General features: G+C 53.7%; 1 long non-coding RNA gene across 3 annotated transcripts in view; it reads left to right on the top strand.

Moving 5' to 3' along the window:
* Positions 1 to 24,624, top strand: part of LOC116584761 — a 48,002-nt gene extending 23,378 nt beyond the window's left edge. For all 3 annotated transcript variants that reach the window (XR_004283320.1, XR_004283321.1, XR_004283319.1), the window contains one exon: positions 23,417 to 24,624. This is a non-coding gene — a long non-coding RNA (uncharacterized LOC116584761). The remainder of the gene's footprint in view (positions 1 to 23,416) is intronic.
* The last annotated feature ends 349 nt before the right edge of the window (positions 24,625 to 24,973 follow it).

Here is a 24,973-nt window from a genome sequence, read left to right as displayed (position 1 = left end):
TGAGGGCATGTTTCCAGAAGCTCAGCAGAATTAGGTTTTATGGCCAGGGGGGCCGCAGATGGTGGGAGTGCCTTTATAGGGGCAGGTTTCTCCCCCTCTGAGGGTTCAGCACAACTCCAAACGTCACAGGTTCCTACTGTGTGGCAAGTGGAGTCCTGGGGTGTATGTTCCTTAATCCAGGGGGCTTTGTTGCTTGGACCCTCAGAATGGAAGCCTGAAAACCCAAACTAGGGTTAGGGCTAGGGGCATGGCAGGCCCGATCTGCCAGTGCTGAGGTGGGATCCCCTATGGGCTGAGTTGAGGGTATGCATTTGGTGGCAGGATGGAATCCAGCTCTATGGCCAGAGGGACTGCCAATGGTTGGGGTGGCTTTAGGGTGGCATGCAGGTTTCTCCCCCTCTGAGGGTTCATTGCAGCTCCAAACCACAAGGTTTCCACTCGTGTGACAGGCTGTGTCCTGTGGTGTTGCTCAGAAGTCCTTAATCTGGGGTGCGTGGTGGCCAGGCCTCTTGGGATGGAAGCCTGAAAATCCAAGCTAGAGTTAGGGTTAAGGCCTAGGGACATGCAGGCCCGATCTGCTGGAATTGAGGTCGTCTCCTGGGTAGGCTGAATGGAGGGTGGGAATCAGGCAGGAGTTGTGGTCTGGGTTTGTGTCTGGAGGGCAAAGAAGCTGGTGGTGTCCTTGGGGGGCATGCAGTTTTCTCCTGCTCTGAGGTTCCTGCACAGTTCCAAATGGCAACATTTTGCCCTAGGAGGCCAGCATAGTGCTGGTGGTAGTCTCAGGCATCCCAGTCTGATGGGCTTGGGGTACAGAAGGCTGTACACCCCACCTAGGGTTAGGGTCTAGGGACATGGCAGGCCCAATCTGTAGGTGCTGAGATGGGCTCCCCTCAGGGCTGAGTTGAGGGCATGTGTCCAGTAGCTTGGCAGAAACTGGCTTTATGGACTGTGGTGCCACCAATCGTGGGGGTAGCTTTACAGGGGATTGAAGGTTTCTCTCCCTCTGAGGGCTCAGCAGCTCCAAGTGCAAGGTTTCATCCCATGTGGCGGTTGGAGTCCAGCAATGTCGCTAAGGGGTCCTTAATCCAAGGGGTTTGGCACAGGGCTATGTGTTCCAGTTTCCTTGTGGATGGCACCCAGAGTCCTGCATTGGGAATAAGGGGTCCCCAGTCTGGAGAGCTAGGTAGCCAGGCCTCTGGGGATGGAAGCCTGAACACCCAACCTAGGGTTAGGGTTTGGTCATAGGGGCATCTAGTGGCGCTGTGGTGATCTATCCTGAGGCCTGATTTGAGGATATGTGTCTTCAGGACCATGAGATTCCTGATTCCTGGCCCTTGAGAGCGCTGGAGGTGGCAGTGGTCTCAGGGAGGCATGCAGGTTTCTCCAGCACATTTCTAAATGGCAGGGTATCCCCCCGGGATCAGGTCAAATGATGTGGCACAGCCCAGGGGTTCCCCATCTGGGGGGTTTGGGGACCAGGTGTTGGAAGATGGACTCCTGAACACACAACCTGGGCTAGAGTCAGGTTAGGGGTAGGGTTAGGTGTAGGGTTAGGGTTATGTGTTCGGGCCAAGGCATGTCGGATCTGCCAGTGCAAATATCCGCTCACCCAAAGGCTGAGTTGAGGGCGGGACTCAGGAGGCTCCTCAAGAGCTTTTGGCTTGGAGGAGCAAAGTTGGCAGGAAAGTCCTCAGGAGAGTATGCTGGTTTCTACAGCTCTGAGGGTGTTAGAGAGCACCAAATGAAACGGTCTCCTCCTGGCTGAGAGGCTGTCTCCTGCCGTCAGTCTGATGCTCCCATCCATGGGAGGAATTGGGTGTGAGTCTCTCGGGGCACATCACAGGCACCCTAAAACAATTCAAGATGACGTGGCCCACCCCAGTGCCCCGGCGAAGGGGCCCTTTTCCGGAAAAGAGTTGAGGGAGGGGTGGTTGCCGGGCGTCCGCCTCCGACTTTTCTGGTGTATGGGGCACACAGGGATGGCACTAGCGTCTGTGGGGGAATGAAAGTATCTCTTGCTCGAAGGCTAGTAGGTAGCTCTGAAAGGCAGGGTTCCCCAGTTGGAGTCCAGAGGGACAGCATCCTGGAAATGGAAGTCTGAGGAATGAGGTGAGGGTTGGAGCCTGGGCCTCGGGGCAGGCCCGGCCCCAGGGGACAGCATCAGGGAGGGGACCCCCAGAGGCTGAGGAGCAGGAGACATGGGGCTGGCTGCAGCCTGACTCCCCGAGGGCTTTCTGGGGGTGTTCGGATGCAACCTCTCGGGATGCCGGGCCAGGCCCAGGTGGCGGCCATGCAGACATGTGGCACCCCAAGCGAATTCACCGGGTGTTTTCCGGCCAATTCTCACCAGCGTTCTGCCCAAATCGGGATCGATTTATGCAGAAGAATGCTCGTAAGAATTGGCCAGCATGGAGCAGTCCTGCAGACCGCCCTGTTTCCCGTGGCCGAGGGCCCTTTCTCACTAGGGCATGACACGGCCACCTGGAATACGTGCGGGGACCATGCCGCCCACCCGGGGGCCCAGGGGCAGGGAAGCTTTCCCAGAGCAGTGTTGAGGGAGGGGTTGTGGCCGGTCGTCCACCTCTGACTTTTGGGGTGGCTGCGGCGCCCAAGGATCAGGCTGACCTCAGAGGAGGCACCAAGGTTTCTCTCCATAGGAGGCTAGTTAGCACTGAAAGGCACTGTTAGCGCCAGGGCAGTAGGGGGAGTCGTGGCGCAGGTCTCAGGGTTCTCCAGTTGGAGGCCCTGAGGGACAGGGCACTGGAAACTGATGGCTGAGGAAGCAAGTGAGGTTTTGTGCCCGGCCTCATCTGCCAGTGCTAGGGAGGGGACACCTGGAGGCTGAGGTGCAGGAGGCATCAGCCGTGCTGGAGCCTGACTCCCGGAGGGCTTTCTAGTGGGTTTCGGAGGGGACTACTCGGGATTCGGGGCCAGGCCTAGGGGGCGGCCCTTCAGACGTGCAGTGCCTGAAGCATTTGATGGACATTTTCCGGCCAATTCTTACCATCCCGATTTGGGCAGAACTCTCATGAGAATTGGCGGGCATTGGGCAACCCTGCGGACGGTCATGTTCCCCATGGCCAAGGAGACTTTCTTGCTCGGGGCATGTTGTGGCCACCCGGAAAACACACTGTGACTACATGGCCCACCCGGGGGTCCCAGCGCAGGGGCGCTTTCCCTGAACAGAGTTGAGGGAGGGTTTGGGGCCTGGCGTCGGGGCCTGGGGCCTCCGACATTTGGGGCGGCTGGGGCGCCAAGGATGGGGCTGACCACAGTGGGGGCCCAAAGGTTTCTCTCGCTCCGAGGCTTGTCCGAAGCGCTGAAAGGCACCGTTTGGGCCAGGGTGGGAGGGGGAGTCGTGGCACGGGAGTCAGTGTTCTCAGGTGGAGGTCCCGAGGGAAAGGACCCTGGAAACAGAAGGCTGAGGAAGCAGGCGAGGGGTCGTGCCCTGGCCTCGGGGCAGGCCCCACCCCATCTCCAACGTCATGAAGGGTTGAGCTGCAGGAGGCGATGGCCTCGCTGGAGCCTGACTCATGGAGGGCATTATGCTGGTTTTGACGTGCCCACTCGGGATGCCAGGCCAGGCCCAGGGGGCGGCCCTGCAGACATGGGTGCCGGAAGCGAGTTCATCGGGCATTTTCCAGCCAATTCTTATGAGGGTTCTGCCCAAATTGAGATCAATTTGGGTGGAACGCTCGTGAGAATAGGCCAGCGTTGGACAGCCCTGCCGACTGTCCTGTTGCCCATGGCCAAGTGCCCTTTCTCACTCGGGACATGTCGCGGCCACCTGGAAAACATGCTGAGCTGACGCGGCCCAGCCTAGGGCCCCAGCGCAGGGGAGCTTTCCTGAGCAGAGTTGAGGGAGGGATGTTGGCTGGGCGTCCGCCTCCTACTTTTTGGGTGGCTGGGGCACCCAAGGATGGGGCTGACCTCAGTGGGGCCACGAAGGTATCTCTCTCCCCGAGGCTTGTCCAAAGCGCCGAAAGGCCCCCTTTGTGCTGGGATGGTAGGCAGAGTCGTGGCACGAGTCTTATGGTTCCCCAGTTGGAGGCTCTAAGGGACAGGACCCTGGAAACGGAAGGCTGAGGAAGCAGACGAGGGGTTGTACCCGGGCCTCGGGGCAGGCCTGGCCCCATCTGCCAGCCAGGGAGGGGACCCCCAGAGGCTGAGGAGCAGTAGGCGTTGGCCTGGTCTGCATCTGACTCATGGAGGGCTTTCTGGCACTGTTGGAGCCACGACCACTCAGGATCCCGGGCCAGGCACAGGTGCAGCCCTGAAGACATGTGGCACCCAAAGCAAGTTTGCCAGGGTTTTCCTGCCAATTCTCAGGAGTGCTTTCTCACTGGGTGCATATAGTGGCCATTCGGAAAATGCGCTGAGATGACGTGGCCCACCCAGGGGCCCCAGTACAGGGGAGCTTCCCCGGAGTAGGTGTTCAGAAGGTGTTCTGGCCAGGTGTCAGCCTCCATCTTTTTGTACTTCTGTGGTGCCAAAAGTTGAGGATGGCCTCAGTAGGGAAAGAAGTTTTCTCTTGTTAAGAGGGTCTTCCCTTTGGGGTGAACGAGAAGTTTTTCCTTCCATCCTGACCTGAATATGACATTGTGCCCCATGGACCTGCTCTTTCCTTTGAATGCTGACATTCTGGGACAAGCTGCATGACTGACTCAGACACTGATTTCCAAACTTCAGGTCTCATGGAGGCAGAGTGAAGAAGGGTTGTCCGGTGGGCCTACGCAGGCACCTCCCATCTAATGCCTGTACACTTGCCCCAATTCCTGGGAGAGAGACACATGCTTATTTCTTAAGTGGTAATACACTTCCTTCCAAAGACAGCCAATGCCCTTGTCCTTTTTGGAGAAGCAAATAGACTCTTCCAAACAAACACTCAACTCCTCAGTTCCAAAGGCTCCATGTTTCAGATTTGCTATCCCCTGGCTTCAGACCTCCAACCAGGAGGAACTTCCTGAACCATCCTGACAGTATATTACCATCAAACCTGGGGTACCAGGGCTCAATCCTGAGTGTTGACTCAGCTCCAGCTGTTGTTACCACCATTGTTGAGCCTGGTGAAACAGAGTCTTCAACTCAACTCTCCATCCTGTAAAAACAAACTGCAGTGCCTCTCATTTCAGCTCTCTCATCCAGCACCTCACCACTGCCCTCAGAGCCACCAGGCTGCAGAGACTCCTCTTCTGGTGTGTTTCCTAAGGTAGTTCACCACCTGCTCCAGTGGTGGCAAGCAACATTGCCATGCCTACCATGGTCTCTCCCACCACAGCTCACCACGACCTCCAGTGGTATGAATCGGCTCTGCCAGGCCTTCCACAGACTCCTCATGCAGCTCACAAACCCTCTACAGGTCTAAAACCACACTGGCACTATCCCTCCAGACTGGGGACTCTGGACTACACCCCAGGAGTCCGCCTGCCACCCAGGAGGGAACCATGCCACTTGAAGCTATTCAGAACCCTAGGAATGGAACAACCCACGTGCCTCCCTGAGGACATCCCCAACCACAAAGCCACCCCCTCAGTACCAAACTCCCAGCCTGATATGTTTCCTGACCCCCAAGGTCGACTCAGCCCCCAGGGTTCTCACCTCTGCACCAGCAGATCAGACCTGGATACCCCTATGCCCTAACTCACACCCTAGAAGAGGAGTCCATGCAGCATGCTGACTTTGAGGTCAGTGGTGAGGTGCTGGGAGGGAGACCCTGAAAGCTGAGGCATGGCAACTTGTTTTTATAGGAGGGAGTGTTGAGCTGAAGACTCTCTGTTTCCCCAGATTCAAGAGTGATGGTAACAACTGCTGGAGCCTGGCCCCCACTCAGCATTGTGCCCCGTTGCCCCAGGTTGGATGGGAATGTGATGTCAGGATGGATCAGGAGGGACCTTCTGGTGGGGGTCTGGAGCCGGGAGCGGGGGGAATGTAACCCGACTCATGGTGCATTTAGAACCGAGGAGTTGAGTGTTTGTTTGGAAGAATGTATTTGCTTCTCCAAAAAGCACAAGGGCATTGGCTGGCTAAGAAGGAAGTGAATGACCACTTAAGAAACAAGCATGTGGGGTGCCTGGGTGGCTCAGTGGGTTAAGCCTCTGTCTTCAGCTCAGGTCATGATCTCAGAGTTCTGGGATTGAGTCCCGCATTGGGCTCTCTGCTCGGCAGGGAGCGTACTTCCTCCTCCCTCCCTCTCTCTCTCTCTCTCTACTCTCTATCTGTGCCTACTTGTGATCTCTGTCAAATAAAATCTTAAAAAAAAAAAAAACCCAAGCATTTGTCTCTCCTTCTCCCAGGAATCAGAGCAGGTGTACAGACTTTAGGTGGGAGGTGCCTGCTTATGTCCACCTGAAAACCCTTCTTCACTCTGGCTCCACAAGGACCGAAGTTTGGAAATCAGTGTCTGAGTCAGTCATGCAGCTTGTCCCAGGACGTCAGCATTCAGAGAAATCAGCAAGCCCATGGTGCACAATGTCACATATATGTCAGGATGGGAGGTAAAACTTCTCTTTCACCCCAAACATCCTGGGATTTCTCTCATCTCCAGTGGAGCCCCAAAGTCTAATGCAGCTGTCAGCAATGTAGAGTGGCTGCCAAAGTTCCCGAGTTTCCCCTGCAGGGAGCACCTCAGGGGAATCTCATTTTCTCTGTTTATTTCTGGCTTACAAAGGTATTCGGAACATCTCTTTCCTAGGCAACCCCATGGATTCTAAAGGGCAGATGAGACAGACTCGGTGTGTGTTTGGAACATAGAATGTGTTCCTTCATCTAACACTGTTTATTCCATTGGTCCTAGGCTGTGGTGGAATGGCTGGCATTTAGAGTTAGGTAGCTGTTTGTGGTCAGATCGAGGCTTGGATGATGGCTTCTCCTTTTCCAAGGTGATGTGTCCTAACGAAATAGACTTTTCTATCCAAAGAGTTCCACTGAAGGCAGAGGAAAAATTCAAAAGGATTCCAAAGAGCCTTAGACGATCAAAAAGGGAAGTTTGACTTTCTAGTTTCACTCAGTGGACCATCTAGAGAGTTGGACATGCCGTCCTTTCTCTGCAGTTTCATGGGTGGTGAAGTCAGAAGGAGAGTCTTTGGGAATTCCCCTGGATAGAAGCATTCTGATGGCTTCACAGGGCATGGCATCAGGAACCCTGGGGTGAATTTCTTTGGCTTCTTGTGGGACCCTGGGTGAGTCATGTTCTCCCCCAGGCTTTCTGTTTCCCCCTAAGGAAATTGCTGGCAGGGAATGTTCTGCTTCAAGTGGAACTCTCCTGCACTGTCGGTGAACATGTGGGTTGTTGCAGCCACTCTGGAAAAGGGTATGGTGGTTCCTCCAAAACCTAAGAACTGAACAACCCTGGGATTCAGCAACTGCTCTCCTGGGTATTTCCCTAAAGGGCACAAAAATGCACATTCAGTGGGGCACAACCACCGTGATATTTACAGCAGCATTATCAACCATAGCGAAATGATGGAGGGAGTCCCAATGTCCATTCGCTGATGACTGATTTCATATATATGTATATATATGAATGTATAGATAGATAGATAGAGATAGATAAGGATATATGTAGATATATAATCTCCCACATATTCTTTTTTTTTTCATTTATTTATTTTCAGCATAACAGTATCATTATTTTTTCACCACACCCAGTGTTCCATGCAGTCCGTGCCCTCTATAATACCCACCACCTGGTACCCCGACCTCCCACCCCCCACCACTTCAAACCCCTCAGATTGTTTTTCAGAGTCCATAGTCTCTCATGATTCACCTCCCCTTCCAATTTACCCCAACCCTCTTCTCTCTAACTCCCCATGTCCTCCATGCTTTTTGTTATGCTCCACAAATAAGTGAAACCATATGATATTTCACTCAGCATAATCTCTTCCAGTCCCGTCCATGTTGCTACAAAAGTTGGGTATTCATCCTTTCTGATGGAGGCATAATACTCCATAGTATATGGACCACATCTCCCACATCTTAATGGAATAGCAACCAGATTCAAAAAGAATGAAATCTTACCATTTGCAAGGATGTGGATGGATCTAGAGTGGATTTAGCTAAGCAAAATCAGTAAGAAAAGACCAATAGCCTATGACTTGACTCCTATGGAATTTCAGAAAGAAAACTGATGAACATAGTGAGGGGAGAAAGATAGGCTAATGAGCAGACAGACTCAACCTTAGAGCAGAAACCAAAGGTTGCTAGAGGGCAGGGGTGTGGAGGGGAGGGGTTAAATGGGTGACAGCTGTTAGGGAGGGTACTTGTTGTGGTGAGCTCTGGGTGTTCTATGCAGGTGAGGAATCATGAAACTCTACCCCTGAAGCAAAGGAATGAACACTGCATGGAAACAAATTCGAATGGAGGTCAAGGAAGGAAAGAAGAAGACCATGTTCTACTTCATGAAGGGTGAGGTAAAAATGGAGTGATTTTGGCTCTCCTGTTCTGCCAGTGATCCTTTTCAATCACATTGTGGTAGGATGCACTAGTTTCTGATTGCATAAGGAGCCCTCAGAAAGCTGCCAGGAAAGATTCAGATGTCAGAGCATGTCCATGTTCCATTGATATGTTCCTTCCAGTTTGCCCAGGTACAAAGGTAAGTGGAGAGAAATATGGCAGAAGAGGAAAGGAGGTGTTAAGCATTCAGAAGGTAGCCTTCCCCCTTTCTCATGACAGCCTTGGGCCAGTGAAACTTGAGAAGCGGGGGTGGGGGGGTGGTGGTATCCCAGAGCTCTGAGGCAGACAGAGGAGTCTAGGCAGACAGGTATGCCTAAAGCTAACAGGGGCCCTTGAGAAGAGCTTAGCTAGGGGTGTGGCAGGCCTGAGTTGCTTGTCTGGAGGTGGGTTCCCTGAGGAGCTGAGTTGAGGAAGGGGGCCAGGCAGAGCATCAGGCTCTGGGGGGCTGCAGAACGTCAGGGTGTCCTCATGGGGGCATGCAGGTTTCTCCGGCTCTGAGAGTTTTGTGCAGCTCCAAATGGACTGGTTCCCTGCTGGGTGGCAGTCAGACTCCTAAGGTGTGGCTTCAGGGTTCCCAATCTAGAGGGCTTTGGGGACAGGCCCCTGAGGAAGGAAGCTTGAAAACGCAATTTAGGGTTAGGATTATGACCTTGGGTCATGGCAGGCCCAATCTGCCAGCACGGAGGTGGGCTCCCCTTGGGGTTGAGTTGAGGGAATGCAACCATCAGTGCAGCAGGATTGGGGTTTCTGGCCATGTGAACTGCTGAGTGTGGTGGTGGCTTTAGAAGGGCATGCTGGTTTCTCCCTCTCTGAGGGAACTGCAGAGTTCCAAACAGCATGTCCCTACCCCTACCCCCATGGTGGTTGGATTCCTGGGTTGTCGCAGAAAGGTACTTAATCTGGGGAATTTGGGGCCAGGCCTCTTGGGATGTAAGCCTGAAAACAGAAACTAGAATTACGGTAAGGGCCTTAGGGCAAGGCAGGCTTGATCTTCCAGTGCTCTTGGCGGGCTTCCCAGTGGGGTGACATAAGGATGGGTATCAGGCAGCATGCCAGATTCCGAGTTTGTGTCCAGGGAGGCTACAGAAGCTGGGGGTGTCCTCAGGCTGGAATGCAGGTTTCTCCCACTCTGAGGGTTCTGCAGAGCTCCAAAGGGCTTTCTTCTAATGTGGGGCTTTCCTCCAAGGGGGGGGCACAGTCCTGGGGTGTCACTGAGGCATCCTTTGTCTGTGCCAGCTAGAGTCTCAGAGGTGTCAAATATGGAGGGGTTGGGGGACAGGCCTCTGGGCATGGAAGCCTGTACACTCCACCTAGGGTTAGGGTTAGGGCCTAAGGGCATGTCAGGCCCAATATGCCGGCGCTGATGTGGGCTCTCCTCAGGTTTGAGATGATGGCATGCGTCCGGTGGCACAGCAAAATCTGGTTTTATGGCTATGGGGGCCTCTCATGGTGGGGGTGGCTTTAGGGAGGCTTGAAGGTTTCTCCCTGTCTAAGGATTCAGTGGAGCTCCAAACCACAAGGTTTCCTCCCAAGTGGTGGGTGCAGTCTTGTGGTGTCACTCAATAGTCCTTAATTCAGGGGATGTGGGGGCATTCCATCTTGGGATGGAAGCCTGAAAATCCAAACTAGGGTTATGGAAAGGGCCTAAGGGAATGGCAGGCCTGATCTGCCGGTGCTGAGGTGGGCTGCCCAGTGGGCTTAGTTGAGGGTGGGCATAAGCAGCACATCGGATTCCCGGTTTATGTCCGGGGTACACAGATGCTGGGGCTGGCCTTAGAGGGAATGCAGGTTCCCCGCTCTGAGTTTTCTGCACAGCTCCATATGGCACCATTTCACCCTAGGATGTTGGCGGCATGTCAGTGTGAATCTCAGGCATCCCCAATCTGGTGGGCTTTGGGGTCAGGGCTTTGGGTATGGAAGACTGTACACCCCTCCTAGGGTTAGCTAGGGACATGGCAGGCCTGATATAATGGTGCTGGGGTAGGCTCCCCTCAGGGCTGAGTTTAGGACATTCATCCAGTGACCCTGAAGAATCAGGGTTTGTCGCCAGGGGGCCACTGATGGTAGTGGTGACTTTAGGGGGATATGCAGGTTTCTCACCCTCTGAGGGTTTGGCACAGCTACAAATGGCAAGGTTTCCATCTGTGTGGAGGGCAGATTCCTGAGGTGTTGCTCAGGGGTCCTTCATCCAGTAAGCTTGGGGGCCTGGCCCTTCAGAATGGAATCCTGAAGATCCAAACAAGTGTTAGGGTTGGGCCTTGGGTCATTGCATGTCCTATCTGCCAGCTCTGAGGCAGGCTTCCCTCAGGGCTGAATTGGGGGCATATGTCCAGCATCACAAGTATCTCACCTTATGGCCAGAGGGGCTGCTGATGGTTGGGGTAGCTTTATGAGGGCATGCAGGTTTCTCCCCCTCTGAGAGTTTGGTACTGCTCCAGTCAGCACGGGTTCCAATCACTTGGTGTGCAGAATCCTGGGGTGTCACTCAAAGATCCTTTATTTGGGGGCTTGGGGGCCAGGACCCTTGGAATGGAAGCCTGAAAACTGAAACTAGGGTTTCTGTTATGGCCTAGGGGCAAGGCAGGCCCAATCTGCCGACGCTGAGGCAGTCACCCCAGGAGTCTGAATAGTGAGAGGCATTGAACTCATGTATACCTGGCTCATAGAGGGCTTTCTAGCAGGGTTTGGGCTACAACCACTCGGGACCCCAGTCTAGGTGCAGACAGAGACCCTTCAGACATGTGCCACAGGAAGCAAGTTCACTTGCAGTTTTCTGGCCAATTCTCACGAGCTTTCTGGCCAAATCAATATTGATTTGGGCATAAAGCTTGTGAGAATTGACCAGTATTGTGTAGCGATTCAGGCCATGCTGGTGCCCATGATATAGAGCACTTTCTTGTTAGTTGTGTGTCATAGCCACCTGGGAACACAGGCAGAACTAACACGGCTCTCCCAAGGGACCACGTGCAGGGAAGCTTTCTGGAGGCAGAATTGAGGGAGGGGTTTCAGCTGGGCCTCAGCCTCAGTTTTTGTGGCCCCATGCATTGAGGTTGGGGGTAGCCTCAGGGTGTGCATGCAGTTTAATCTCACTCTGAGGGTTTTGTGCAGATCAGAGTGTAACAGTTTTCTCCTGGGTGCCATGCAGATTCATGTAGTGTGTTTTAGGGGTCCCCAATCTGGAGGACTTGAGGGACAGTCCCCTGGGGACGGAAGCCTGAAAACCCAACCGAGGGTTGGGGCCAGGGCCTGGGGTCATGGCAGGCCCGATCTACCAGCCTCAGGTGGACACCTCAGGGGGCTGCATAGCAGGAGGCATTGGCCTCATGTGCATCTGGCTCATAAAGGCTCCCAGGGTTTGGGCTGCGACCACTCGGGACCTTGGACCAGGCCCAGGCCCAGGCCTTGGCCTTGAAGACATGCGCTGCAAGAAGCAAGTTCACCAGGGGTTTTCTGGCCAATTCTCATGAGCTATTGGCCCAAGTCTTTATTGATTTGTGCAGAAACCTTGTGAGAACTGGCCGGTGTTGGGCGGCGATTCAGGCCATGCTGGTGCCCATGGTCTAGAGCGCCTCTTCACTAGGTATGTATCGCAGCCATCCAGGAACATGAGCCAGGCCCTTGCGGATCCCCCAGGGAGGCCTGTCAGGGGAGCTTTCCAAGGGCAGAGTTGAGGGAGGGGTTCTGGGTGGGCATCAGCCTCCGTGTTTGCAGCCTGGTGGGGCGTGGAAGGTGAGGAGTAGCCTCAGCGGGGGGCATTCAGGTTAATCCCACTTTGAGGATTTTGTGCAGCTCCAAAAGGCACAGTTTCCTTGTGGGTTGCAGGCAGAGTCATGAAGTGTGGCTCAGGCATCCCAAACATACAAGACTTGAGGGACAGGCCCCTAAGTTGGAAGCCTGAAAACCCAACCAAGAGTTCAGGGCGGGCACCACAGGGGGCTGAGGAGTAAATGGAATTGCCTTCACATGCTCCAGGATCGTAGAGGGCTTTCTCACAGATTTCAGGCTTTGACCACTCAGGACCCCAGACTAGGACCAGGTGACGGCCTTGTGGATATCTGCCGATGGAGGGCGTTCACTGGAGGTTTTCCGGCCAATTCTCATGAGCTTTCTGAGAATCAAAAAGCTAATTATCTATTTGGGCAGAAAGCTCATGAGAATTGTCTGGTATTGGGCAGCGTTTGGGGCCATGCTGGTGACTATGGTCTAGAGCACTTTCTCACTATGTGCATGACATGGCCATTTGTAACACCAGCAGGGTGCACATGGTTTCTACACGGGCCCCTGTGCAGGGAAGCTTTCTGAGGGCCAAGTTAAGGGAGGGGGTACGGCTGGGCTTCAGCCTCCATGTTGGTTGCTGACGGGGTGCCAAAGGTGGGAGATGGCCTTGTGGGGGCCTGTAGGTTTCTCCCACTCTGAGGGTTTTGTGTAGCTCTGAGCGGCATGATTTCCTCCTGGGTGGCAGGTGTAGAGAGGCAGTGTGGCTCAGATTTCCTCAATTTGAGGGCTTGAGGGACAGGACCCTGGAGAAGTAGGACGGAAAACCCAAACGAGGGTTAGTGTCAGGACCTAGAGGCATGGCAGGCATGATCCGCCAGTGCTGATGCGGGCACCTCAGGGGTGAGTAGCAAGAGGCATTGGCTTCATGTGTGCCTGGCTCATAGAGGGTATTCTCGCAGGGTTCTGGCCAGGGCCTGAGGTATGGAAGGCCCAAATGTCCAGCACCAGGGTGGGCAGCCCAGGTGGCTGAGTAGCAGGTGGCATTGGTCTTGCATGCACCTGGCTCACAGAGGGCTTTCTCACAGGGTTCCATCCTCGACCACTCTGTACTCTGGGCTAGACCCAGTCAGTGGCCCTGCAGACCTTGCTCAGGAAGCTTGAGATCACCAGGTGTTTTCCAGCCAGTTCTCACAAGCTTTCTGCCCATATCTATATTGATTTGGACAGAAACCTCATGAGAATTGGCCGGTGTTGAGCAGTGATTCGAGCCGTGCTGGTGCCTGCAGTCTAGAGCGTTTTGTCACTATGTGTCTATCAGCCATCCAGAAACATAGGCAGGACCCATACAGCTCCCCCGAGAGCCCACGTGCAAGGGACCTTTCCAGGGGCAGAGTTGAGGGAGGGGCTCTGGCTGGGCATCAGCCTCCGTATTTATGCCCTGTTGTAGTGCTGAATGTTGGGCGTAGCCTCAGGAGATCATGTAAGTTTTTTCCGCTCTGAGGGTTTTCTGCAGCTCCGAGTGGCACGGAATCCTCCTGAGTGGCAGGCAGTCATGCAGTATGACCCAGGGGTCCCCAATTTGAGGGCTCGAGGGACAGGATCCTGGGGAAAGAAGACTGAAAACCCAACAGAGGGTTAGTGCCAGGACCGAGGGGCATGGCAGGCCCAATCTGCCAGCACCAGGGTGGGCACCCCAGGGGGCTGAGTAGCTGGAGCCATTGACCTGGAGTGCACCTAACTCCTAGAGGGATTTCGCGCAGGGTTCTTTACTTGACAAGTCGGGAACCCGGGCCAGGCTCAGGAGGTGGTGCAGCAGACATGTGCCATAGGAAGAGAGTCCACCATGGGTTTCCAGCTGGAAAACCCCAACAAACTCGCTTCATGTGCCTCATGTCTAGAGGGCCACCCCTGGGCCTGGCCCGGGATCCCTAGTTGTCCCAGCTAGAACCCTGCCAGAAAGCCCTCAGTGAGTCAGGTGCATGCCAGACCACTGCCTCCTGCTACTCAAGCTCCTGGGATACCCTCCTTGGCATTGGCAGATGGGGCCTGCCATACCCCTAGGACCTGGCCCTAACCCTTCCTTGGTTTTTCATTCTTCCTTTCCCAGGGTCCTGTCCCTCGAGCCCTCAACTGGGGGAACCCTGAAACACACCCCATGAGTCCTCCTGCCACCTAAGTGGAAACAGTGACTTTCAGAGCTGCAGAAAACCCTCAGACCAGGAGACAGCTCCATGCCCCCACCCCACCCCGAGGCAATCTGCCACCATTGGAGCCACACTGGGCCAAAAACTCGGAGGCTGACACCCAGCCACAACCCCTCCCTCAGCTCTCCCCCCAGAAAGCTCTCCTGCACTGGGGGGTCCTCAGAGGAACCATCTGGTCATGGCCCATTTCCTAGGGGGTCTCAACATGAACCGAGCTTGAAAGGGCTCTAGACCATAGGTGACAGTGTGGCCAGAATGGCCGCCCAGTGCCGGCCAATTCTCAGGAGCTTTCTGACCCAGTTGATTTTGATTTGGGCAGAAAGCTCCTGAGAATTGGCTAGAAAATCCCCGGCAAACTCGCCTCCTGTGGCACATGTCTGCAGGGCCTCCAACTGGGCCTGGCCCGGGGACCCCAGTGATGGCAGCCAGAATCCTACGAGAATGCCCTCTATGAGTCACACATGCCCAAGGACAAAGACTCCTGCTTCTCACCCTCTAGTGTTCCCACCCCAGTGCTGGCGGTTCAGGCCTGCTCTGCCCCTAGGCACTGGACCTAACCCTTGGTTGTGTTTTCAGTGTTCTTTCCCCATGGGTCTGTCCCTTGAGCCCTCCAATTGGGAAACTCTGAGTCACACCCCATGAGTCCACCTGCCACCCAGGAGGAAACCATGCCTTTTGGATCTGCAGAGAAACCTCAGAGCAAGAGAAACCTTTATGCCCACACTGAGGCCATCCCCAACATTTGGCACCACACTGAGCCAAAAAGTCGGAGGTGACCCCCAGCCACAACCCCTCCCTCAATTCTGCTCCAGGAAATATCCCATGCACAAGGGCCCTTGGGTGGGAAGTGCAGTCACGGCCCATTTTCCAGATGGCCGCAACACGCACTGATCAAGAAATCACTCTAGTCCACAGTGTGGTCCCAATTGCCACCCAATGCTGGCCAATTCTCACGAGAATCGATACCGATTTGGGCAGAAAGCTTGTGAGAATTGGCCTAAAAACCCCCGGCAAACTCTCTTCCTGTGGCGCATGTCTGCAGGGACACCACTTTTACCTAGACTCAGGTCCTGAGTGGTTGCGGCACGAACTCTGTGAGAAAGCCGTCTACAAGCCAGGTATGTGAGTCCAACACCTCTTGCTATTGAGCCCCTGAGTGATTGCCTTTGTGCCAGAAGATCTGGCCTGCCATGCCCCTAGGCTCTAAATTAACCCTAGTTTCGGTTTTCAGGCTTCCATTCCAAGGCTCCTGTCCCCAAAGCCCTCAGATAAAGGACATTTGAGTGATACCCCATGACTCCACATGCCACGTGATAGGAAGTCATGCTGATTGGAGCTGTGCCAAGCCCTCAGAGGGGTTGAAACCTGCATGCACCCATAAAGTTATCCTGACCATCGTGGCCCTCCGGCTATAAAGCCAGATACTTGTGACGCCAGAAGCATGTGCCCAATTCATCCCTGAGGGCAGCCTGCCTCAGATCTGGCAGATATGGCCTGCAATGACACAGGGCCCTAACCCTAACCCTTGTTTGGGTTTTCAGGATTCAATTCCAAGGGGCCTGGACTCCAAGCCCTCCAGATTAAGGACCCCTGAATGACAACCCAGAAATCCGCCTGCCACACAGATGCAAACTGTGCCATTTGAAGCTGCGTTGAACACTCAGAGGGGGAGAAACCTGCATGTCCCCCTAAAGCCACCCCTATGATCGCCCCCCTCCCCAGGACAAACCCTGATTCTTCAGGATCATCAGATGAATGTCCTAAACTCAGCCCCATGGGGAGCCCACCTCAGTGCTGTCAAATTGGGCCTGCCATGTCCCTAGACCCTAAGTGTAACCTTAGGTGGGGTCTACAGGCTTCCATACCCAGAGGCCTCGCCCCCAAAACTGCTAGACTGGAGATGCCTGAGACTTGTGCTGGCACACCCCAGTCTCCTAAGGTGAAATAGTGCCAGTGGGAGCTGCAGATTCCTCAGAGCGGGGAAATATGCATGCCCCCGAGGTCATCCCCAGCATCTGTGACCCCCCTGGACTCAAACCCGGAATATGACCCCCTGCCTGGGGCCTACCCTCAGCTCAGCCCACCAGGGAACCCGCCTCAGCAATGGCAGAAATGGCACTGCGATTTCCAAGGCCATGACCCGAGGCCCTTACCATAACCCTAGTTTGGATTTTCAGACTTCCATCCAAAGAGACCGAGCCCCCACATCCCCCGGGTTAAGGACAACTGAATGAACCCACAGGACTCCACCCACCACGTGGGAGGAAATCTTGTGGTTTGGGGCTCGCCAAACCCTTAGACGGGGAGAAACCTCAAGACCCCTAAAGCCACCCCCACCATGAGAGGCCCCCATGGCCATAAACCCGGATTCTGCTGTACCACACCGATCGCATGCCCTGGACTCAGCCCTGAGGGGAGCCTCCTTCAGTGCTGCCACATTGGGCCTGCCATGACCTTAGGCCCTAACCCTAACCCTAGGTAGGGTGCACAGGCTTCCATGCCCAGAGGCCTATTACCCAAGACTGCTGATGGGCAACTCTGAGACTCACACTGGCATAGATTAAGGATGCTTCAGTGACACCCCAGGACTGCGCCCCCCACCTATGAGGAAACCGTGCCCTTTGGAGCTCTGCAGAACTCTCAGATTAGGAGAAACATGCATGCCACTCTGAGGACAGCCCCAGCTTCTGTAGCCTTCATGGACACAAACTCGGAGTCTGACATGCCACCTGATGCCCATCCTGAAGTCAGCCCACTGGAAAGCCTGCCTCAGTACCAGCAGATGGAGCCTGCCTTGCCCCAAGGCCCTTACTACAACTCTAGTTTCTGTTTTCAGGCTTCCATCCCTAGAGGCCTGGCCTCCCAACTCCCCAGATTAAGGACCCCTTTGTGACAACCCAAGAATCCGACAGCCACGTGTAAGGGGGTGGGGGTGGGAACCATGCTGTTTGGAGCTCCGCAGTGCCCTCAGAGAGGAAGAAACCTGCACAACCTTCTAAAACCACCCCAACCATCAGTGGGCCCCCTGGCCAGAAATGCCGATTCTGCCACACCATAGGATGCAGTTGTTCAACTGAACCATGAGGGGAGCCCACTTTAACGCCAGGAGATTGGGCCTGCAATTTCCCAAGGCCATAACCCTAACCCTAAGTTGCGTTTTCAAGCTTCCTTCCTCAGGGGCCTGTCCCCAAAGCCCTCTAGATTGGGAACCCTGAAGCCACACCTTAGGAGTCTGACTGCCACCCAGCAGGGAACCAGTCCATTTGGAGCTGCACAAAACTCTCAGAGCCGGAGAAACCTGCATGCCCCCATGAGGACACCCTGACGTTCTGCAGCCCCCCAGAGCCTGATGCTCTGCCTGGCCCCCTTCCTCAACTCAGCTCCTCAGGGAACCCACCTCCAGACAAGCAACTCAGGCCTGCCACACCCCTAGCTAAGCTCTTCTCAGGGGCCCCTGTTAGCTTTAGGCATACCTGTCTGCCTAGACTCCTCTGTCTGCCTCAGAGCTCTGGGATACCCCCCCCCCCCCCCCCCCCCCCCCCCGCCGCTTCTCAAGTTTCACTGGCCCAAGGCTGTCACGAGAAAGGGGGAAGGCTACCTTCTGAATGCTTAACACCTCCTTTCCTCTTCTGCCATATTTCTCTCCACTTACCTTTGCACCTGGGCAAACTGGAAGGAACATATCAATGGAACATGGACATGCTCTGACATCTGAATCTTTCCTGGCAGCTTTCTGAGGGCTCCTTATGCAATCAGAAACTAGTGCATCCTACCACAATGTGATTGAAAAGGATCACTGGCAGAACAGGAGAGCCAAAATCACTCCATTTTTACCTCACCCTTCATGAAGTAGAACATGGTCTTCTTCTTTCCTTCCTTGACCTCCATTCGAATTTGTTTCCATGCAGTGTTCATTCCTTTGCTTCAGGGGTAGAGTTTCATGATTCCTCACCTGCATAGAACACCCAGAGCTCATCACAACAAGTACCCTCCCTAACAGCTGTCACCCATTTAACCCCTCCCCTCCACACCCCTGCCCTTTAGCAACCTTTGGTTTCTGCTCTAAGGTTGAGTCTGTTTTCTCATTAGCCTATCTTTCTCCCCTCACTATGTTCATCAGTTTTCTTTCTGAAATTCCATAGGAGTCAAGTCATAGGCTATTGGTCTTTTCTTACTGATTTTGCTTAGCTAAATCCACTCTAGATCCATCCACATCCTTGCAAATGGTAAGATTTCATTCTTTTTGAATCTGGTTGCTATTCCATTAAGAAAATGTGGGAGATTATATATCTACATATATCCTTATCTATATCTATCTATCTATCTATCCATCTATCTATCTATATATTCATATATATACATATATATGAAATCACTCATCAGTGAATGGACATTGGGACTCCCTCTATCATTTTGCTATAGTTGATAATGCTGCTGTAAATATCACGGTGGTTGTGCCCCACTGAATGTGCATTGTGCCCTTTAGGGAAATACCTAGGAAAGCAGGTGCTGAATCCCAGGGTTGTTCAGTTCTTAGGTTTTGGAGGAACCACCATACCCTTTTCCAGAGTGGCTGCAACAACGCACATGTTCACCGACAGTGCAGGAGAGTTCCACTTGAAGCAGAACATTCCCTGCCAGTAATTTCCTTAGGGGGAAACAAAACCTGGGGGAGAACATGACTCACCCAGTGTCTCGCAAGCAGCCAAAGAAATTCACCCCAGGGTTCCCCCGACACCATGCCCTGTGAAGCCATCAGAATGCTTCTATCCAGGGGAATTCCCAAAGACTCTCCTTCTGACTTCACCACCCATGAAACTGCAGAGAAAGGATGGCATATCCAACTCTCTAGATGGTCCACTGAGTGAAACTAGAAAGTCAAGCTTCCCTTTTCGATCGTCTAAGGCTCTTTGGAATCCTTTTGAATTTTTCCTCTGCCTTCAGTGGAACTCTTTGGATAGAAAAGTCTATTTCGTTAGGACACATCACCTTGGACAAAGGAGAAGCCATCATCCAAGCCTCGATCTGACCACAAACAGCCACCTAACTCTAAACATTCCACCACAGCCTAGGACCAATGGAATAAACAGTGTTAGATGAAGGAACACATTCTATGTTCCAAACACACACCGAGTCCATCTCATCTGCCCTTTAGAATCCATGGGTTTGCCTAGGAAAGAGATGTTCTGAATACCTTTGTAAGCCAGAAATAAACAGAGAAAATGAGATTCCCCTGAGGTGCTCCCTGCAGGGGAAACTCGGGAACTCTGGCTCCCAGTCCAGATTGCTGACAGCTGTGTTAGTGCGACTTTGTGGCTCCACTGGAGACAAGAGAAAAGCCCAGGAGTTTTAGGGTGAAAGAGTAGTTTTCCCTCCCATATTTCTATGGATGTGACATTGTGTCCCATGGACCTGCTGTTTTCTCTGAATGCTGATGTCCTGGGACAAGCTGCATGACTGACTCAGACACAGATTTCCAAACTTCGGTCCTTGTGGAGCCAGAGTGAAGAAGAGTTGTCAGTTGGGGATAAGCAGGCACCTCCCACCTAAAGTCTGTATACCTGCTCTGATTCCTGAGAGAAGGAGAGACACATCCCTGTTTCTTAAGTGGTCATTCACTTCCTTCTAATGCGAGCCAATGCCCTTGTCCTTATTGGAGAAGCAAATAGAGTCTTCCAAATAAACACTCAACTCCTCGGTTCCAAATGCACCATGAGTCAGGTTTGGTTTCCACCTGGGTCCAGAGCCCCACTGCGAGAACCCTCCTGAACCATCCTAGCAGCACATTACCAGCAAACCTGGGGCAATGAGGCTCAATGCTGAGTGGGGACCTGGCTCCAGAGGTTGTTACCACCACTCTTTAGCCTGGGGAAACAGAATCTTCAGCTCACCACTCCCTCCTTTATAAACAAGCTGCAGAGCCTTACCTTTCAAAGTCTCTCAGCCAGCAACTCTTGACTGCCCTCACAGCCAGCAGGCAGGCTGCACTGACTCTTCCTCAGGTGTGTTTCCCAGTGCAGCTCGCCACTGCCTCCAGTGGTGGCAAGCAGCATTGTCATGCCTTCCAGGGTCTAGCACCACAGCTCACCACTCCCTCCTGTGGCGTGAATTGGCACTGCCGGGCCTTCCACAGGCTCCTAGTGCAGCTCACACCCCCTCCACAGGTCTAAAGCCACCCTGGCACTGTCCTTCCAGATTGGAGACCTCTGGGCCACATCCCAGGAGTCTGCCTGCCACCCAGGTGGAAACCATGCCATTCAAACCTATGCAGAATCCTCAGAATGGAACAAACCCACATGCTTCCCTGAGGACACCCCAACTCGACTCCCACTCTGGCCTCAAACTCACAGCCCGATGTGCTTCCTGATCCCCGTACTAGACTCAGCCCCTGGGGTTCCTCTCTCAGCGCTGGCAGATCGGGCCTGGAAACCCCTAATCGCTAACCCAAACCCTAGGTTGTGTTTTCAGGCTTCTGTGTCCAGAGACCTGGCCAAAAAGCCCTCCAGATTGGGAACCCCTCATCCACATCCATGGACCCCTCCTGCCATTCAGGAGGAAACTGCCATTCAGAACTTCCCAGAACCCTCAGACTGGCAGAAACCCGCAGGTATTCTTGAGGCCACCCTCACTGAGGATGGCCCAGGTGAGAATAAAACCTGGAGCCTGACATGCCACTTGACCCCCATGCTCGACTCAGGCCCCTGGGAATCCTACCTCAGCACTGGAAGATTGGGCCTGCCATTCCCCTAGGATCTAAGCCAGTTTGGGTTTTCAGGCTTCCATTCTGAGGGGCTTAGCTCCCAATCCCCCCAGATAAAGGAACCCTGATTGACACTCCAGGACTCCGTCAGCACATGGTAGGAAACCTTGCCATTTGAAGCTGTGCTGAACCCTCAGAGGCAGAGAAGCATCCATGCGCTCTTAAATCCTCTGTGACAATCAGTGACTCTCTGGCAATAAAGCTGCATCTGCTGTGCCGCCAGACACATGCCCTCAGGGGAGCCTGGTAGGTTGCACAGTGCTGGCAGGTCACACCTTCCATGCCCCTAGGCCCTAACCCTAACCCTAAGTGTGGTATACAGGCTTCCGAGCCCAGAGGGCTGGCTCCCTAACCCATCAGATTGGGGACACCTGAGACTTACACAGGTACTCCGCCAGCCTCCTAGGGTGAAATGGTCTCATTTGGAGCTATGCAAAAACCTCAGAGCAGGCAAAACCTGCATGCCTCCCGAGACCACCCCCAGCATCTGCCCCCCCCACCCAGAATAAAATCCAGACTCCAACCCGCTGCCTGATGCCCACCCTCAACTGCCCCACCATGGAGTCCACTTCAGCACTGGGAGATTGGGCCTGCCATGCCCCTAGGCCCTAACCCTAACCCTAGTTTGGGTTTTCAGCTTCCATTCCAAGGGGACTGGCCTCCATGCCCTCCAGATTAAGGATCCCTGATGGACAACACATGAGTCCACATGCCACATGGGAGGAAACCTTGTGGTTTGAAGCTGTGCCAAACCCTGAGATGAGGAGTAACCAGCATGCCCCCGTAAAGCCACCCCTGCCATCGGTGGCACCCCTGGCCATGAAGCCAAATTCCGCCTTGCCACAGGATGCATGTCCTCAACTCAGCCTGAGGGGAGCCCGTTTCAGTGTCAGCAGATCAGTTGTGCCATGCATCTAGGCCCTAACCCTAACCCCAGTTTGGTTTAAAAGCTTCCATTCCAAAGGGCCTGGCCACCAAGATCCATGGATTTAGGGCCCCTGACCAACACCACAGGACTCTGCCCACCACATGGTAGGAACCTGTGCCACGTGGAGCTGCGCCAAACACTTAGCGGGGAAGAAACCTGCATGCCCCCATAAAGCCACCCCCACCATCAGCATACCCCTGGTCAAACCCAGATTCTGCCATGCCACTGGATGGATGACCTCAACTCAGCCCTGAGGGTAGTCCACCTCAGCATGGGCAGATCAGGCCTGCCATGCCCTTAGGCCCTAAGCCAAACACTTAGGTCTGGTGTACAGGCCTCCATGCCCAAAAGGTTGGCTCCCACACCTGCCAGATTGGAGAAGCCTGAGTCTCATGTCGGCATTCTGCTGGCCACCTAGGGCAAAATGGTGCCATTTGGAGCTGCACAGAATCCTCAGAGAGGGGAAACCTGGATGCCCCCCTAAAGCCACCCCCACCATTGGTGACCCTTCGGCTACAAACCCAGATTCTGCCACAGCACCAGATGAATGCCCTCAACTCATCCCCAAGGGGCCCTCACTGCGTGATGCCTGTCCTCAACTTAGACCCCTGGGGATCCTACCTTAGCATTGGCAGATTGGACCTGCCATGCCCATAGGCCCTAACACTAACTCTAGGTTCTTTTTTCAGCCTTTTGTCCCAAGAGGTCTGTTCCCTAAACCCTCCAGATTGGGGATCCCTGAGCCACACCCCAGGACTCTGCCTGCCACCTAGGAGGAAACCATGCTGTTTGGAGCTGCATAAAACTCTATGGGTGGGAGAAACTTGCATGACCCCCCAAAGCCACTTCCATCTTTGGCACCCCACCAGGCCACCAACACAGAGCCTGACATTCAGCCTGAGCCCCTCCCTCAACTCTGTCCCTGGAAAGCTGCCCTCAGTGGGGGACCTCATGGGAGCCTCGTGTCCCAGGCCCAAGCTCCTGGATGATCGCAACACACACCTAGTCAGAAAGCATTCTAAACAGCAGGCTCGAGTGTGGTCTGAATCACCACACAACACTAGTCAATTTTCCTGAACTTTCTGCCCAGATTGATAATGATTTGGGCAGAGAGCTCGGGAGAATTGGCTGGAAATCCCCCTCTGGCTGCACAGGCCTTCAGGGGAGACACCTGGGCCTGGCCTGAGGTCCCTAGTGGCTGTGGCCCGAACCCTGCAAGAAAGTGCTCTAAAAGATAGGCACACATGTGGCCAAACCCTCCCTATACAAAGCCCCCTGGGTTGCCGGTCTCAGTGCTGGCAGATCAGGCCTGCCATACCTCTAGGCCCTAACACAAAACCTATGTTGTGTTTTTAGGCTTCTGTCCCCTGGGGCCTGTACCCCAAGCCCTCCTGATTGCGGATGTTGGAGCCACACTCAAGGAGTCTGCCTGCCTCCCAGATGAAAACTGCAGAGATGCACAGACCCCTCAGACCAGGAGAAACCTGCATATTTCCCTGAGGCCAACCCCAAATTCAGTAACCCCCACCATAGCCTGACAAGTTGCATGACCCCTGTTCTCAACTCAAACCCATGGAGATCCTGCCTCAATGCCCGCAGATCAGAACTGCCATGCCCCTAGGCCTTAACCCTAAACCTAGGTTGTGTTTTCAGGCTTCTGTCCCTAGAGACCTGGCCCCCAAGCCTTCCAGATTGGGGACTCCTGAGCCACACCCCAGGACTCCGCCTGCCACCTAGGAGGAATCCGTGTCATTTGGAGATGCACAAAACCCTCAGAGCAGGAGAACCCTGCATGTTCCTGTGAGTCCACTCCCATCTTCAGTACCCCACTGGGCCACCAACACAGCCTGATCTCAGCTGGACCCCTCCCTCAACACTGCCCCCAGACAGCTCCTATCAGCTGGGGCCTTCAAGGGAGCCTTGTGGTCCTGGCCTGAGTTCCCGCATTGTTGCAACACACTCCTAGTGAGAAAATGCTCTAAACAATGGACGCAACCCTTGGTTCTTCTGTGGACCTAGGTTAGGGGCTAGGTTCCACAGTGGCTACAACAGCCTGCATACCTACCAACAGTGCAGGAGGGTTCTGCTCTAAGCAGAGCTTTACCTACCAGCAATTTCCTAAGGAGGAAATGGAAAGCTGATTCACCCAGATTTAGGCGAGCAGCTACAGAAATTCACCCTAGAGTTCCTAAAGCCAAACTCCTTAAAGCCACCAGCATGCCTCTAACCTGGAGTATTCCCAAAGACTCTCCTTCTGACTTCACCACAAATGATACTGCAGAGAAAATATGGCATGTCCAACTATCTAGATGATCCATTAAGTGAAACTAGAAAGTCATGCTTCACTTGTAAATCCTCAAAGCCTCCTTGGGATCATTTTGAATTTTCCCTCTACCCTCACTGTAACTCTTTGGCTGAAATGATGAATCAGTTAGGATACATCACCTTTGACAAAGGACAAGACATCATCCAAGTCTCTATCTGACCACAAACAGCCACCTAACTCTAGATGCTGGCCACTCCACCACAGCCTAGGCCCAATGGAATAAACACTGTTAGATGAAGGAATGCATTTTATTTTAAGAGCACACACTGAGTTTATCTCATCTTCCCTTTTGAATCAAAGTGATTGCCTAGGAAAAAGATGTTCCAGATACCTTCGTAAGCCAGAAATGAACAGAGAAAATGGGATCCCCTGCCAAGTTCTACCTGCAGGGGAACTCAGAAACTCTGGCCCCACTCTTGATTTTTGATAGCTGTTTCAGTTTGACTTTGTGCCCCCCCTAGAGACAAGAGAAAAGCCCAGGAAGAGAAGTTTTACCTCCCATCCTGACGTGGATGTGACATTGCACCCAACACACCTGCTGCTTTCTATGAATGCTGACATCCCATGACAAACTGCATGACTTACTC

This window comes from Mustela erminea, chromosome 2 (assembly GCF_009829155.1).
Source record: "Mustela erminea isolate mMusErm1 chromosome 2, mMusErm1.Pri, whole genome shotgun sequence".
In the NCBI taxonomy this organism is placed as follows: Eukaryota; Metazoa; Chordata; class Mammalia; order Carnivora; family Mustelidae; genus Mustela; species Mustela erminea.
This window is presented reverse-complemented; position numbering and strand designations above follow the sequence as displayed.